This window comes from Argopecten irradians, chromosome 12 (assembly GCF_041381155.1).
Source record: "Argopecten irradians isolate NY chromosome 12, Ai_NY, whole genome shotgun sequence".
In the NCBI taxonomy this organism is placed as follows: domain Eukaryota; kingdom Metazoa; phylum Mollusca; class Bivalvia; order Pectinida; family Pectinidae; genus Argopecten; species Argopecten irradians.
The window spans coordinates 36,978,784-36,994,350 of record NC_091145.1 but is presented as its reverse complement, the minus strand read 5'-3'; the positions used below and the strand labels follow the sequence as shown (position 1 = coordinate 36,994,350).

Sequence of the window (15,567 nt, the reverse complement as noted above, 5' to 3'; positions counted from 1 at the left end):
TTCTGGTTTACTGATATCCCCAGTACCTTATAACTGTACTCTCCTTCCTTCTGGTTTACTGATATCCCCAGTACCTTATAACTGTACTCTCCTTCCTTCTGGTTTACTGATATCCCCAGTACCCTATAACTGTACTCTCCTTCCTTCTGGTTTACTGATATCCCCAGTACCCTATTACTGTACTCTCCTTCCTTCTGGTTTACTGATATCCCCAGTACCCTATTACTGTACTCTCCTTCCTTCTGGTTTACTGATATCCCCAGTACCTTATAACTGTACTCTCCTTCCTTCTGGTTTACTGATATCCCCAGTACCTTATAACTGTACTCTCCTTCCTTCTGGTTTACTGATATCCCCAGTACCCTATTACTGTACTCCCTTTCCTTCTGGTTTACTGATATCCCCAGTACCCTATTACTGTACTCTCCTTCCTTCTGGTTTACTGATATCCCCAGTACCCTATTACTGTACTCTCCTTCCTTCTGGTTTACTGATATCCCCAGTACCTTATAACTGTACTCTCCTTCCTTCTGGTTTACTGATATCCCCAGTACCTTATAACTGTACTCTCCTTCCTTCTGGTTTACTGATATCCCCAGTACCCTATTACTGTACTCTCCTTCCTTCTGGTTTACTGATATCCCCAGTACCCTATTACTGTACTCTCCTTCCTTCTGGTTTACTGATATCCCAGTACCCTATTACTGTACTCTCCTTCCTTCTGGTTTACTGATATCCCCAGTACCCTATTACTGTACTCTCCTTCCTTCTGGTATACTGATATCCCCAGTACCCTATTACTGTACTCTCCTTCCTTCTGGTTTACTGATATCCCCAGTACCCTATTACTGTACTCTCCTTCCTTCTGGTTTACTGATATCCCCAGTACCCTATAACTGTACTCTCCTTCCTTCTGGTTTACTGATATCCCCAGTACCCTATTACTGTACTCTCCTTCCTTCTGGTTTACTGATATCCCCAGTACCCTATTACTGTACTCTCCTTCCTTCTGGTTTACTGATATTACTGTATTAACTTCCTTCTGAGTATAGTGTTACTGTCTATATTAGTGCTCTTTGATCATGTTTCAGACCCGATCCCTATAACTGATAACAATGCTATAGATAAACACATAGAAAACAGACCTGTCCTTTATCAATGCTCTCTAATTCAGCATTTGTTCCTGTTTACATTTCCACTGAAGGAAATTAATATTGAATGTTTATCAACACTACAGCCAGGGCTGCCTTACACTACAGAACTTCCTGGGTCATTTACACTCTTTTGTGATGATTTTACCCGGGTATATATCTCATCAGTGTTGTAGATTCTATCATTGTTGATTGTTAAAAGTATTACCTAATTTAAATGTTAACTATGCTTAATTTCCTTACCTTTATCTACCTGCAATCTTATGACATGTATACTAATTCATTTATGATGAAGACTGATTATGAAGTTGTACAAGAAACAAACAATTATTTGGCAATGTCCTGTTTACCAGAGATACTGTAAGTAGTGTAAGTAAGACAGATTGTTCTTAGTTTCACATCCTCATTTTGATTACAGATTTGTGTACACAAGATGAAGATGTTTTTAAGTAAAGATTTCAGTGAAATCCAATCGCCTCAGAAATGTGATCTAATGGAAGAAAAGATTACACATGGATAAACTTCCGTAAGATGATAACACCAAAAGAATCAGGTGTATTTTTTAGGAGATAATGAAAATTAATACCAATAGTTTTCCGGGGCTGAATAAATCTCCAGCTGGTTCTGAGAAGAATAGAATTCTTTATTAGATTATGCCCTATGTCGGTTGAGATATAAATAAGCAGGTCTTGATGTGGTTTAATTATAGATCGTTGGTGACTGATCCAGGGATAATGAGTAGATTAAATCTTAATACTAATAGGTTTTGGATTTTATGATGATTATTCAACACATATTACAATATAATAACTGTTTGTTTTAGATACATAGTTGTATTATATTTTGCCAAGCTGTACACGTTAAACTGATCATGAGGCTCTTGATTTAAACTTTCCCAACTGTTACAAAAAAAAAAAAATGTGCCAAAAAAAAAAAAAATGTGCCAGAAAATGTTATGTCCTGTGCTGCCAGCAGTTTGGTCACAGCATTGTCGTCTGCCATTTGGTACTAGATCGTACAGATCTGTGTTTAGTGATAGTTACACAGATCTGTACATGCTAGTCTTATTTATGTGCTGAACAAGATTGCATGTGGTGGTGATTTAGATAACACAAGAATCTTGCAGATTGACAATTCTGAAACAAATATCCATAGTAAATTCTCTCAAGAACTTGTACATTTCCCTTCAAGGACGTTTCTCACCCCTCTTTTTAACCATTGTGTAGCACAACATTGATTCATCTGGACCATCATGCAGCAGATTACATCAAACAGTACCGATTTAGTTGTCTGGCAGTTGCACATGTCTTAAGTTTGTCTTAAATATTATCAAAGTTACCAAAGTTAGAGTTGAAGAATCAAAGTTACAAAAGTTTGAGTTGTAGAATCAAAGTTACCAAAGTTAGAGTTGTAGAATCAAAGTTACAAAAGTTAGAGTTGTAGAATCAAAGTTAGCAAAGTTTGAGTTGTAGAATCAAAGTTACAAAATTTTGAGTTGTAGAATCAAAGTTACAAAGTTTGAGTTGTAGAATCAAAGTTACAAAGTTTGAGTTGTAGAATCAAAGTTACCAAAGTTAGAGTTGTAGAATCAAAGTTACAAAAGTTAGAGTTGTAGAATCAAAGTTAGCAAAGTTTGAGTTGTAGAATCAAAGTTACAAAATTTTGAGTTGTAGAATCAAAGTTACAAAAGTTTGAGTTGTAGAATCAAAGTTACCAAAGTTAGAGTTGTAGAATCAAAGTTACAAAAGTTAGAGTTGAAGAATAATGATCAAGTTACAAAGTTAGAGTTGAGAATCAAAGTTAGCAAAGTTTGAGTTGTAGAATCAAAGTTACAAAAGTTAGAGTTGTAGAATCAAAGTTACAAAAGTTAGAAATGTAGAATCAAAGTTACAAAAGTTTGAGTTGTAGAATCAAAGTTACCAAAGTTTGAGTTGTAGAATCAAAGTTACCAAAGTTAGAGTTGTAGAATCAAAGTTACCAAAGTTAGAGTTGTAGAATCAAAGTTACCAAAGTTAGAGTTGTAGAATCAAAGTTACAAAAGTTAGAGTTGTAGAATCAAAGTTACCAAAGTTAGAGTTGTAGAATCAAAGTTACAAAAGTTAGAGTTGTAGAATCAAAGTTACAAAAGTTTGAGTTGTAGAATCAAAGTTACCAAAGTTAGAGTTGTAGAATCAAAGTTACCAAAGTTTGAGTTGTAGAATCAAAGTTACCAAAGTTAGAGTTGTAGAATCAAAGTTACAAAAGTTTGAGTTGTAGAATCAAAAGTTACAAAGTTGAGTTGTAGAATCAAAGTTACCAAAGTTAGAGTTGTGTAGATCAAAGTTACCAAAGTTTGAGTTGTAGAATCAAAGTTACAAAGTTTGAGTTGTAGAATCAAAGTTACAAAGTTTGAGTTGTAGAATCAAAGTTACAAAAGTTTGAGTTGTAGAATCAAAGTTACAAAGTTAGAGTTGTAGAATCAAAGTTACCAAAGTTAGAGTTGTAGAATCAAAGTTACCAAAGTTGAGTTGTAGAATCAAAGTTACCAAAGTTTGAGTTGTAGAATCAAAGTTACCAAAGTTTGAGTTGTAGAATCAAAGTTACAAAAGTTTGAGTTGTAGAATCAAAGTTACAAAGTTTGAGTTGTAGAATCAAAGTTACCAAAGTTAGAGTTGTAGAATCAAAGTTACCAAAGTTAGAGTTGAAGAATCAAAGTTACCAAAGTTAGAGTTGAAGAATCAAAGTTACCAAAGTTTGAGTTGTAGAATCAAAGTTACCAAAGTTTGAGTTGTAGAATCAAAGTTACCAAAGTTTGAGTTGTAGAATCAAAGTTACCAAAGTTAGAGTTGTAGAATCAAAGTTACCAAAGTTAGAGTTGTAGAATCAAAGTTACAAAGTTTGAGTTGTAGAATCAAAGTTACAAAAGTTTGAGTTGTAGAATCAAAGTTACCAAAGTTTGAGTTGTAGAATCAAAGTTACAAAAGTTAGAGTTGTAGAATCAAAGTTACAAAAGTTTGAGTTGTAGAATCAAAAGTTAGCAAAGTTTGAGTTGTAGAATCAAAGTTACTCAAGTTTGAGTTGTAGAATCAAAGTTACAAAAGTTTGAGTTGTAGAATCAAAGTTACAAAAGTTAGAGTTGTAGAATCAAAGTTACCAAAGTTAGAGTTGTAGAATCAAAGTTACAAAAGTTTGAGTTGAAGAATCAAAGTTACAAAAGTTTGAGTTGTAGAATCAAAGTTACCAAAGTTAGAGTTGTAGAATCAAAGTTACCAAAGTTTGAGTTGTAGTATCAAAGTTACCAAAGTTAGAGTTGTAGAATCAAAGTTACAAAAGTTAGAGTTGTAGAATCAAAGTTACAAAAGTTAGAGTTGTAGAATCAAAGTTACCAAAGTTAGAGTTGTAGAATCAAAGTTACAAAGTTTGAGTTGTAGAATCAAAGTTACAAAAGTTTGAGTTGTAGAATCAAAGTTACAAAAGTTAGAGTTGTAGAATCAAAGTTACCAAAGTTTGAGTTGTAGAATCAAAGTTACAAAAGTTAGAGTTGAAGAATCAGGAGTTTAGAATTGAACAGATCAGCATTTTGTGTTTTGTTCCATTATTTCTGTATCACAGATAGTGAAGCCAACACCGTTATTTCCATGCTGGCCAATGGAGAGGGCGAGTAGACTAAAAATGAAAATTCAATCACAACATGACACAATGATTTTATTTCTGTCTGAACATTGGGCTTCATCAGGACAATGTTTGAGAGATTTAGGTTGATGAAGATACAGTATGAGTTGACTGACCAGACCTGACATAGATTTAGACTGTAGTGTACCTGTGTATGTCAGGTGTCCACTGATAACATTCTCACTACCTCACCTGTTCATACCTCTCCTCCACAGACTGACCAAACCTGACACAGATTTAGACTGTACTGTACCTGAGTATGTCAGGTGTCCACTGATAGCATTCTCACTACCTCACCTGTTCATACCTCTCCTCCTGGTGGCTCTGTTCTAGGTTCTGACAGCTCTCTCCTCCTGGTGGCTCTATTCTAGGTTCTGACAGCTCTCTCTCCTCCTGGTGGCTCTGTTCTAGGTTCTGACAGCTTTCTCCTCCTAGTGGCTCTGTTCTAGGTTCTGACAGCTCTCTCTCCTCCTGGTGGCTCTGTTCTGACAGCTCTATCATTTCTCACTTCAAAGATATCTTTGTAGGTAAAAACTGTATCTATATATGATATTGTATCATAATTACAGATTATTACACTTTGCCGTTGTTTTGTTCCTGAGAAACAGCAGAACATAAGGGCATTGTTTTAAATGGTGTCTTGGCAAAGAACATCTTTATGAGTCAATGAGAGGGATATCAGTTTGGGCAGGGGATGCTAGCTGGACTTTGGATTCTCTATATTTCTGGATTTGTCATATGATTTGGCTGTTGTTGATAATGACTTAATATCATTGTGAAGATCTTAAGAGGATCAAGTCAACACCATAAAGTAGGATCTAATATAAAGAGTATAATTATGGAAACGCCAGATTTAAACAGATCATAATTTAATCCCCCTATTTTGATACAACACCACCCAAAATTTCCCATCCCCAAAATATCCAAATTTGTGGTAGCATATGAAGTGTTATCTGGAGAAGAGATCAGGGAAGTTTACTTTTGTTGCTGCAATAGACAAAGAGAAAAGAGATTTGGTAACTGTTGCTTCACTTAACAAAGGGGACATAACTGGCTGCATCGTGACATCGTAGTGAAATTAACCTCATTATATAGAGATAAGTACAATATTATCAGTTCTCTGTGGTGATCAATTACGACCTGTCAGGTTTACCTATTGGAAAATAAAACCCATCGTAGATATAGATTTTCTGTAACGATGACCAGAGTACAGCCCAACGTGAGAGGTGGTATGGGAGGGGCAGTGATATAGTCCACAGCTGTGTGCTGTACAAGTTTGCCTTTGTTTTGATGTCTCAGGAGGTCTCCGTTATCAGGGAGTTATCTCCCCTTACAACAGTGCTCTGTCATGCTTCACTTATAAAACCACTTCACACAGGTTTAACATCCAAGTAAAACAAAGTTACAATTATACCTCTTAATTCTGTCTCAATGCGCCTTGGATTTTTCTTCATCAGATAAAAAACATTTCCATTACATTCGGTCCCGTTTTTGTTTCAGAAATAAGAAAATATATTTTAAATCTATGGTTTCAATTCTGTCTTATTTCCAAATGGCTGAGTATTAGATAAGGAAAATAAATAAGCAATGTGTGTGCCACTTTTATGACCTAGCTCCTGAATCTGGGCTAAAATGGTAGGCCAGCCTTAATATTTTTATGTACAGACAGAAAATTGTGATGTCCTGATAAAAAAGCACATGACTATCTACTGGTGGTAACATTACTCTGGGTTGTCTGTTCACACTTGTCAGGGTGGGCTGGAATGTAAACGCTCAGGAGACAAAGACCAACCCACTCACCCCAACGTTAGTTCTTTTACTCTGCAGTTGAAACTTTGTAAACAGTTGCTCAGAATATAGTATAATACTCCGAGACATTTGTGTAATTTGTTCAGATATATTAAATCATTGAATCAGTAACAAACCGTGTTCATGCTCCAATGCTGTATAGACTTGTTTAGTACTCATGAATAGTAAAACCCAATAACGATGCAGATTAAACCTCATTATCATAGAGATAAAGGTAACTTGTAACAGATAGCTGCTACATTGACTTTTAATGAGAAACAGATATTGTTTCCTGTTGCATAAATCTAGATCATATCTGTCAGAAAAAATGCTATACGTCTTTGCTCGTATGGCAAAATGCTATCCAATAACTATCTTATATGACGCGATATTCGTTTTCTTGTATATTCCAGGGACATAAATAATCAAAGATAGGATACATTTTACTGGATCTTGTTATATTTAAAATTTAAAGGTTATAAATATACAGTTTGATTGTTGTAGATACTTAGAAAGTCCTAATGTTTTGATCAGGTTCAATATACACATCCATTCTGTAGATCTACCTATCTAAAACAAACATCAACCACACAATGTGTTTACTCTAAGAAATCCATACTATCGATTATCGAGGTGAAAGACTCCTCAAGTAAAGTCAACATTAGGCCTAGCTTGTATGAATGTACATCGAAGGTTAATTTCAATTACAGGAAGTACATTATTGAAAAGCCATTTACCATTAAAACATCCAGCTATTTCTGGACACTGTAGATAGACAGTTATTGTTAGGTCCGGAGTCCAGAGAGTGGGTAGAAAGCTTGGTAGATATATATATAGAGACAATGGGACCAATTTAGACTAACCTTTCTCAAAATTATGGCCAATCAAAATTAGAGTAGGCCAAAAATCAACTTGCAAAATGAAATTCAAAAACAAAACAAAGTAGTGTCAATATTTCTAACTTCCACTTGCTAAAGAATTATGTTAGAGTGTTTAACATGGAATCTGAAAAGGGGAGGGGTGCATGTACGGAGGGATGTGTAGGGGAGGGGGGATGTGTGATTACGGTATATTGATTCTACACAGATATTAGGTTTCATGCTCCATTGGTACCATACAATTGATCCATTTTGTTGTCATGGTTGAGATGTTTTACACCGACAATGTGTTTAATTCCTTGTCGTTATACTGTATACCAGCTATACTTAAGGTTTCACTCCATTTCACTTCCATATATCTCCATCTTCTATCGTCTTGGTTACATTTATGAGAAGCAGAATTTCCTGTTTCTTACTTTTGATCTTGTTATGATTACAAGTCTGACTCAGTTATCAAACGACCGACGCCTACGAACAATGACAAAATAATCTAGTACATTTGTTGTAAATGTAAGACTGATAGATTTTCCTGGTCTTAGTACATGGTATAAGTTAAGGTTTAGTCAAGTTTTCTTGTGAAAGTGTGGCCACCTTGGCTCAGAGGTTAAGATGATTCGACAAATTATCATTTTCCCTCCACCTCTGGGTTGTGAGTTTGAAACCCACTCGGTAAGTTGCCAGATACTGACCATAGGCTGATGTTTTTTTTCCAGATACTCAGATATTTTTCCATCTGCTAAATGTAAGCAAATTTCATATTATGACAAGTTAATGTTCAAGGTCATTTAGGTTCTGATGGCAGTCTATTTCAGTAAAGCCTGTGTGTATTTATAGAAGTCATTCTTCAGGTCTTGTCAAACATCACACATCTTAAGTTTGTTGAAAAGGTTATGGCATCAAATTATCAATGGGAAGCAGGTGAACATCTTAGAACTTAGAATGGTTGTATTTGAGTATAATGTAAATGGACATAGGAGTTAAATGATGTCCAGAAGAACTGGCCAATGCTTCTAAAAATAAACCCTGTTGATTATACTGGGAGAGAAGTTGAGGTAGTTTGCCCTATAATGATGTACATCTCTGTAACAATACAGGAAGGCCTAGTGATAAAGGAGCTCATTATTGTGATATACCACAGACTTTATTGAAACAAATACACAGCTTACAGTAAATGGAATTTACATGTTTGTAGTCTACATGAGCTATCACAAGACTACCTGCAGGATTTAATGCTAGCCAATTCTACAGGTGTATTCAGTTTGAGCTTGTTATTTTTAGGCCCTGAAACCACAGGTTATGGAGCCAACGTTTTGTGTGCAATATAGAGGCTTTCTATGATTTGATGACTTAAAGAGTTATGTTAAATTTTGAAAAAAACTATGGAATTGGAAATTTACTTTTAGAGACTATTTTTGTGCATGCATTGAAACAAAATTTCCCTTTCAAAGTGATTTTAATTGATAAAAACTAAAGAAAAAAATAAAAAATAAAGGAAAATAATACACAAACACTTCAGGTGGTACCACATCTGAAATCCTTTGTCCGTTGCATTCTGATGTAGCTTTAGTGGAGAAAGGGCTGTATAATTCTTCAGTGGAGAAAGGGCTGTATACCGTATAATTCTTCAATATTAGTTAACATGTGAATAATAACAGACTATTTATCCTCAGTCTGCTACAAATCCCACAGATACTCCATTATAGTAGGATGTTTATCTATCATGCCTCAACAACAGCTCAAAGTTATGATGGGTGTTATTGGGGGAGCAGACATGTGTTAAATAATTCATATTCAAATGTCCAGCTGGCACTTCAGGAACACATGAAAATTAAACTTCACATTAAATATGAATAATCTTACTCACCAACGCTATGCTATAAATTCTTTTTTACCTTTACAAATATCGATAACAAGGACTTTTTATCCATGGCATGTAACAGCTGTCGAAAGTGTAAGACCTGAATAACAACAACAAAAACATAAATTCAGGAGTTATAGAAGGTCCAAATCCTGCATGCTGTGGAGTTCACTAATACAGCGTAACAATTATACAGACATAGTGTTCTCTCTAATAGAGACTTTAGCTTATAGGTGGTGAAGGCACGCATGTAAAGTCTGACATTTTTTATGAGGAAAGTTCATGTATTGATTAGATAAAATCTTATTAGAGAGTTTGTAGTAGAAAAATTTATCCCTGGTCGTATTGGACAGAAGGAAGCTCACTCAACATGCCTGTTCATTACCAACTCCCACAAAGTTAGTGATAGGGTATTCATTGCTAGGTCTCTACCGTAGGGGTATTTTCTGTCTATTTTATAGGAATGATACAATTTCTACCTGTAATTATAACCAGTGGAATGGTAAAATGAACCAATCAGAAGGCCTTTTGTTGGAGTTGAGGTGCTAATTTACGATGTTACAGAGGTGTTGATAACATCCTCCACTGACCTCTAATTGTATCCTTGCATGCTGGCTAACTGATGAAAGGCAGCTAGAACCTTATTTTGTAGTGTAAGTCGATGATAGAGCCGGCCACCAGAGCCTGCTGGCCTACACCATCAATGGTATTACATGTGGAATGTTGATTAGTATAGGGGGACATTAGCAAGAGCTTCACACCAAAGGGCAGATAATTTGTCGCAAATGGTATAAAAGACTCCATTTTCAGAGTCAACATTCCTAGTAATGACCCAGAATTTTCAATTTAACAGATGTAAGTGTTTACTGAAAATTCCAGGTGGCTTATAGCCGGGTAATGATGATCCAACAGTAGCCGTTTTACATTCATTCACTAAACGGCTGGATACCAGAGCAAATCATTTCTCATCAGAAAGAAATTACACTTTTATCTTCACAGAAATGAACCTCTTTTCATCAGACAGGATAAATTTATTAAAATGATGTGCACTTCAAAATTGAGATTGTGTAGAATGTGGCATATCTGCCTAGCTTAATATGTTTTCTAAATTGATGTTGTAAAATGACTGGTACAGATGTTAGCCTGAAGGTTTGACATGGACCAGAATGGGTGATGGTACAGTGAAATGTATACATAACTATACCAAACAGAGAATCATTGATGGTCAGCTGTACAATAGATGATCCTTATTGAAAACAGCTGACGTCGATTAAGAGAGTAATTCGTGAAGCTGATAGGGAGATGTTTATACTAGAAATGGCTTTAGAAGCCGACCAGGTCCCTTGATTTAGCACGTTTGGTTCCTAAAGTCCTGACCATAATGTAAATACCAGTAGCAAGATCATGTCAAAGATCTAAAGTTCTTCAATTTCTCTGGTCTGTTATTGGTAAAGAATTTATATATAGCCTGGTCGGTTAGAGTTCACTTATGTTTTAGAAAGATTGACAGGACCGATGTAGTTAAAGATGTGTATGATGCTGATCATGCCTGTAGGTGTCCCTAACTTGTTTTTATTAGTGAAGCCAGAGATATATAAGTATGTTTGATTCATTAGATGTCTTACTGTTACCAACCAAAATAAACTAAATGCAAAGCTTAAGTGTTCTCACAATGTATCTGCAAGAGTTTGTAATTGAAAAGAATATATTGCTCCTGCATACCTTCTGTATAATATAGACAGGGTAAGACAGTATACAGATATATACTCTCTTCATATAAATTAAAGGTAGGATAGCCAGCATTAGAATCTCAATGACATTGTTACAAAGTATCTATTCTGTAACATACAGACTGGGTAGGCAATGTCATTGTAACAAAGTACCTACTCTGTAACATACAGACTGGGTAGGATAGTCAGTGTTAGAATCTCAATGACATTGTTACAAAGTACCTACTCTGTAACATACAGACTGGGTAGGACAGTCAGTGTTAGAATCTCAATGTCATTGTAACAAAGTACCTACTCTGTAACATACAGACTGGGTAGGATAGTCAGTGTTAGAATCTCAATGTCATTGTTACAAAGTACCTACTCTGTAACATACAGACTGGGTAGGATAGTCAGTGTTAGAATCTCAATGTCATTGTTACAAAGTACCTACTCTGTAACATACAGACTGGGTAGAATAGTCAGTGTTAGAATCTCAATGTCATTGTTACAAAGTACCTACTCTGTAACATACAGACTGGGTAGGACAGTCAGTGTTAGAATCTCAATGTCATCGTTACAAAGTATCTACTCTGTAACATACAGACTGGGTAGGATAGTCAGTGTTAGAATCTCAATGACATTGTTACAAAGTACCTACTCTGTAACATACAGACTGGGTAGGATAGTCAGTGTTAGAATCTCAATGACATTGTTACAAAGTACCTACTCTGTAACATACAGACTGGGTAGGACAGTCAGTGTTAGAATCTCAATGTCATCGTTACAAAGTATCTACTCTGTAACATACAGACTGGGTAGGATAGCCAGTGTTAGAATCTCAATGTCATTGTAACAAAGTACCTACTCTGTAACATACAGACTGGGTAAGACAGTCAGTGTTAGAATCTCAATGACATTGTTACAAAGTACCTACTCTGTAACATACAGACTGGGTAAGACAGTCAGTGTTAGAATCTCAATGTCATTGTAACAAAGTACCTACTCTGTAACATACAGACTGGGTAGGATAGTCAGTGTTAGAATCTCAATGTCATTGTAACAAAGTACCTACTCTGTAACATACAGACTGGGTAGAATAGTCAGTGTTAGAATCTCAATGTCATTGTTACAAAGTACCTACTCTGTAACATACAGACTGGGTAGGACAGTCAGTGTTAGAATCTCAATGTCATCGTTACAAAGTATCTACTCTGTAACATACAGACTGGGTAGGATAGTCAGTGTTAGAATCTCAATGACATTGTTACAAAGTACCTACTCTGTAACATACAGACTGGGTAGGATAGTCAGTGTTAGAATCTCAATGTCATTGTTACAAAGTACCTACTCTGTAACATACAGACTGGGTAGGATAGTCAGTGTTAGAATCTCAATGTCATTGTTACAAAGTACCTACTCTGTAACATACAGACTGGGTAGGACAGTCAGTGTTAGAATCTCAATGTCATCGTTACAAAGTATCTACTCTGTAACATACAGACTGGGTAGGATAGTCAGTGTTAGAATCTCAATGACATTGTTACAAAGTACCTACTCTGTAACATACAGACTGGGTAGGATAGTCAGTGTTAGAATCTCAATGTCATTGTTACAAAGTACCTACTCTGTAACATACAGACTGGGTAGGATAGTCAGTGTTAGAATCTCAATGTCATTGTTACAAAGTACCTACTCTGTAACATACAGACTGGGTAGGATAGTCAGTGTTAGAATCTCAATGACATTGTTACAAAGTACCTACTCTGTAACATACAGAGTACCTACTCTGTAACATACAGACTGGGTAGGATAGTCAGTGTTAGAATCTCAATGACATTGTTACAAAGTACCTACTCTGTAACATACAGACTGGGTAAGACAGTCAGTGTTAGAATCTCAATGTCATTGTAACAAAGTACCTACTCTGTAACATACAGACTGGGTAGGATAGTCAGTGTTAGAATCTCAATGTCATTGTAACAAAGTACCTACTCTGTAACATACAGACTGGGTAGGATAGTCAGTGTTAGAATCTCAATGTCATTGTTACAAAGTACCTACTCTGTAACATACAGACTGGGTAGGACAGTCAGTGTTAGAATCTCAATGTCATTGTAACAAAGTACCTACTCTGTAACATACAGACTGGGTAGGATAGTCAGTGTTAGAATCTCAATGTCATTGTAACAAAGTACCTACTCTGTAACATACAGACTGGGTAGGATAGTCAGTGTTAGAATCTCAATGTCATTGTAACAAAGTACCTACTCTGTAACATACAGACTGGGTAGGACAGTCAGTGTTAGAATCTCAATGTCATTGTAACAAAGTACCTACTCTGTAACATACAGACTGGGTAGGATAGTCAGTGTTAGAATCTCAATGTCATTGTTACAAAGTACCTACTCTGTAACATACAGACTGGGTAGGATAGTCAGTGTTAGAATCTCAATGTCATTGTTACAAAGTACCTACTCTGTAACATACAGACTGGGTAGGATAGTCAGTGTTAGAATCTCAATGTCATTGTTACAAAGTACCTACTCTGTAACATACAGACTGGGTAGGACAGTCAGTGTTAGAATCTCAATGTCATTGTAACAAAGTACCTACTCTGTAACATACAGACTGGGTAGGATAGTCAGTGTTAGAATCTCAATGACATTGTTACAAAGTACCTACTCTGTAACATACAGACTGGGTAGGACAGTCAGTGTTAGAATCTCAATGTCATTGTAACAAAGTACCTACTCTGTAACATACAGACTGGGTAGGATAGTCAGTGTTAGAATCTCAATGTCATTGTTACAAAGTACCTACTCTGTAACATACAGACTGGGTAGGATAGTCAGTGTTAGAATCTCAATGTCATTGTTACAAAGTACCTACTCTGTAACATACAGACTGGGTAGGATAGTCAGTGTTAGAATCTCAATGACAAGTAACAGATAGACTGGGTATATATTAGAATCTCAATGACAAGTAACAGATAGACTGGGTATATGTTAGAATCTCAATGACATTGTTATATAGACAGGTTGTCCCAGTTTATACCTATAACAATAGGTGCTCCTCCTCAATAGGATACTGGGATCTACATCCCAACATAATATCTAATCAATACAATGTTATTTATGTAGGTTTCTGTCAATACACATCAATAGTACAGATCCCTATTATGCCACTAACACGCGTCGTCACACGGGTACTGTCTAGGTAATATTTACCTGTGTGTTAACGACTTTATATGGACCCGTACGCACCTGTTCACTAATTGTTTAGTGTGCCAATTGATTTCGGGTAGATGTGATGTTATGGGAGATTTTAATGAGATAAACACTGCCTGCTTGACTGATAAAGAATGGGACATTATACAATGTGTAAATGATGCAGACAGACTAAATTTTATACATGGGACATTATACAATGTGTAAATGATGCAGACAGACTAAATTTTATACATGATCTGTCATTATACTGCTAACTAAAGGAGTTAAATGCTTACACACAAGTTGTAATCAGGACTATCTAAAAGTGGTAGGACTATAGACTCCTTGATGTTTTACCTACACAAAGCTGTGGAAAGTGAACAATTCTACCTCACAGTGGAATGTGAAGCAGTTCCTCCTGACTTTGACTCATCTCAAGTTGGCTCTCAGTTCGTGTGAATGTTGTAGAGAAACACTTGTGGATTGTTAGTATTTTCATAATTAGGTCTAGGCTTTGTGACATTGACAAAATGAAGTTGTGATTGTGGAGGAATGCAGTGGGAAAACAATAGAGAAAAAAATAGTTTGGAGTGGTAAGATTAGAATCAGACTCTCTAACTGTCTCCAGAGGTCACACGTGGCATCAGTCACGCTCCACTACTCACGGACATCCATCACGCCCCAGTACCCAGGGCACCTTGACTAAGAGGATAACTAGCTGGAGAATTACTGAGAGCAGCGGGAGTAACACCCTCTATAATATACCTGTTAAGGAGAATTTGGGGAATACTGATTCGCTGGGGTATACCTGTGGCACCTGTAGCACAGCTGTACCTCGTCATCTGTAGCAGGGCTCACCAGAGCGTCAGGCCCGTAACATCCACAAGTAAAAGTTGTAGTTAAAGAGATAATATGTGGTATATGACTATGTCAATACGATGTATTAAGAGTGGAAAGATCAAGCTGAGTGAACACCCAAGGATTAAAGGATATCATCTACATAAAGTGTATGATAAAGGAGATTTATTGAAAAAAATTTGTAACAAACCAATTATAGTCATATTATATTGACTCTCTGAACATTAATTTTACAATGGTGAATTCGTAAAGCAATTATATAGTGATTAAAGGAGAATGAACAAAGACTCGATTGTACAAAGGATGTTTACATAGTTTAATATTTCTTTGTGTTGTAACAAAATCACAATCGATTTGAATGTTTACATGGCAAAATCAGCATGTATTGGAGGACTAGCTACGCTCGGAATACACCTTACAAAACTGTGAAGTGAGACTCCATGTTTGTCTGACTTCTGGAAA

At 36.0% G+C, this 15,567-nt stretch overlaps 1 protein-coding gene across 9 annotated transcripts in view; it reads left to right on the top strand.

Annotated features, from left to right (window-relative positions):
* LOC138304865 (membrane-associated guanylate kinase, WW and PDZ domain-containing protein 1-like) overlaps window positions 1–15,567 on the top strand; it is a 75,195-nt gene that overhangs the window by 24,556 nt on the left and 35,072 nt on the right. The gene's annotated exons all lie outside the window — the stretch shown is intronic.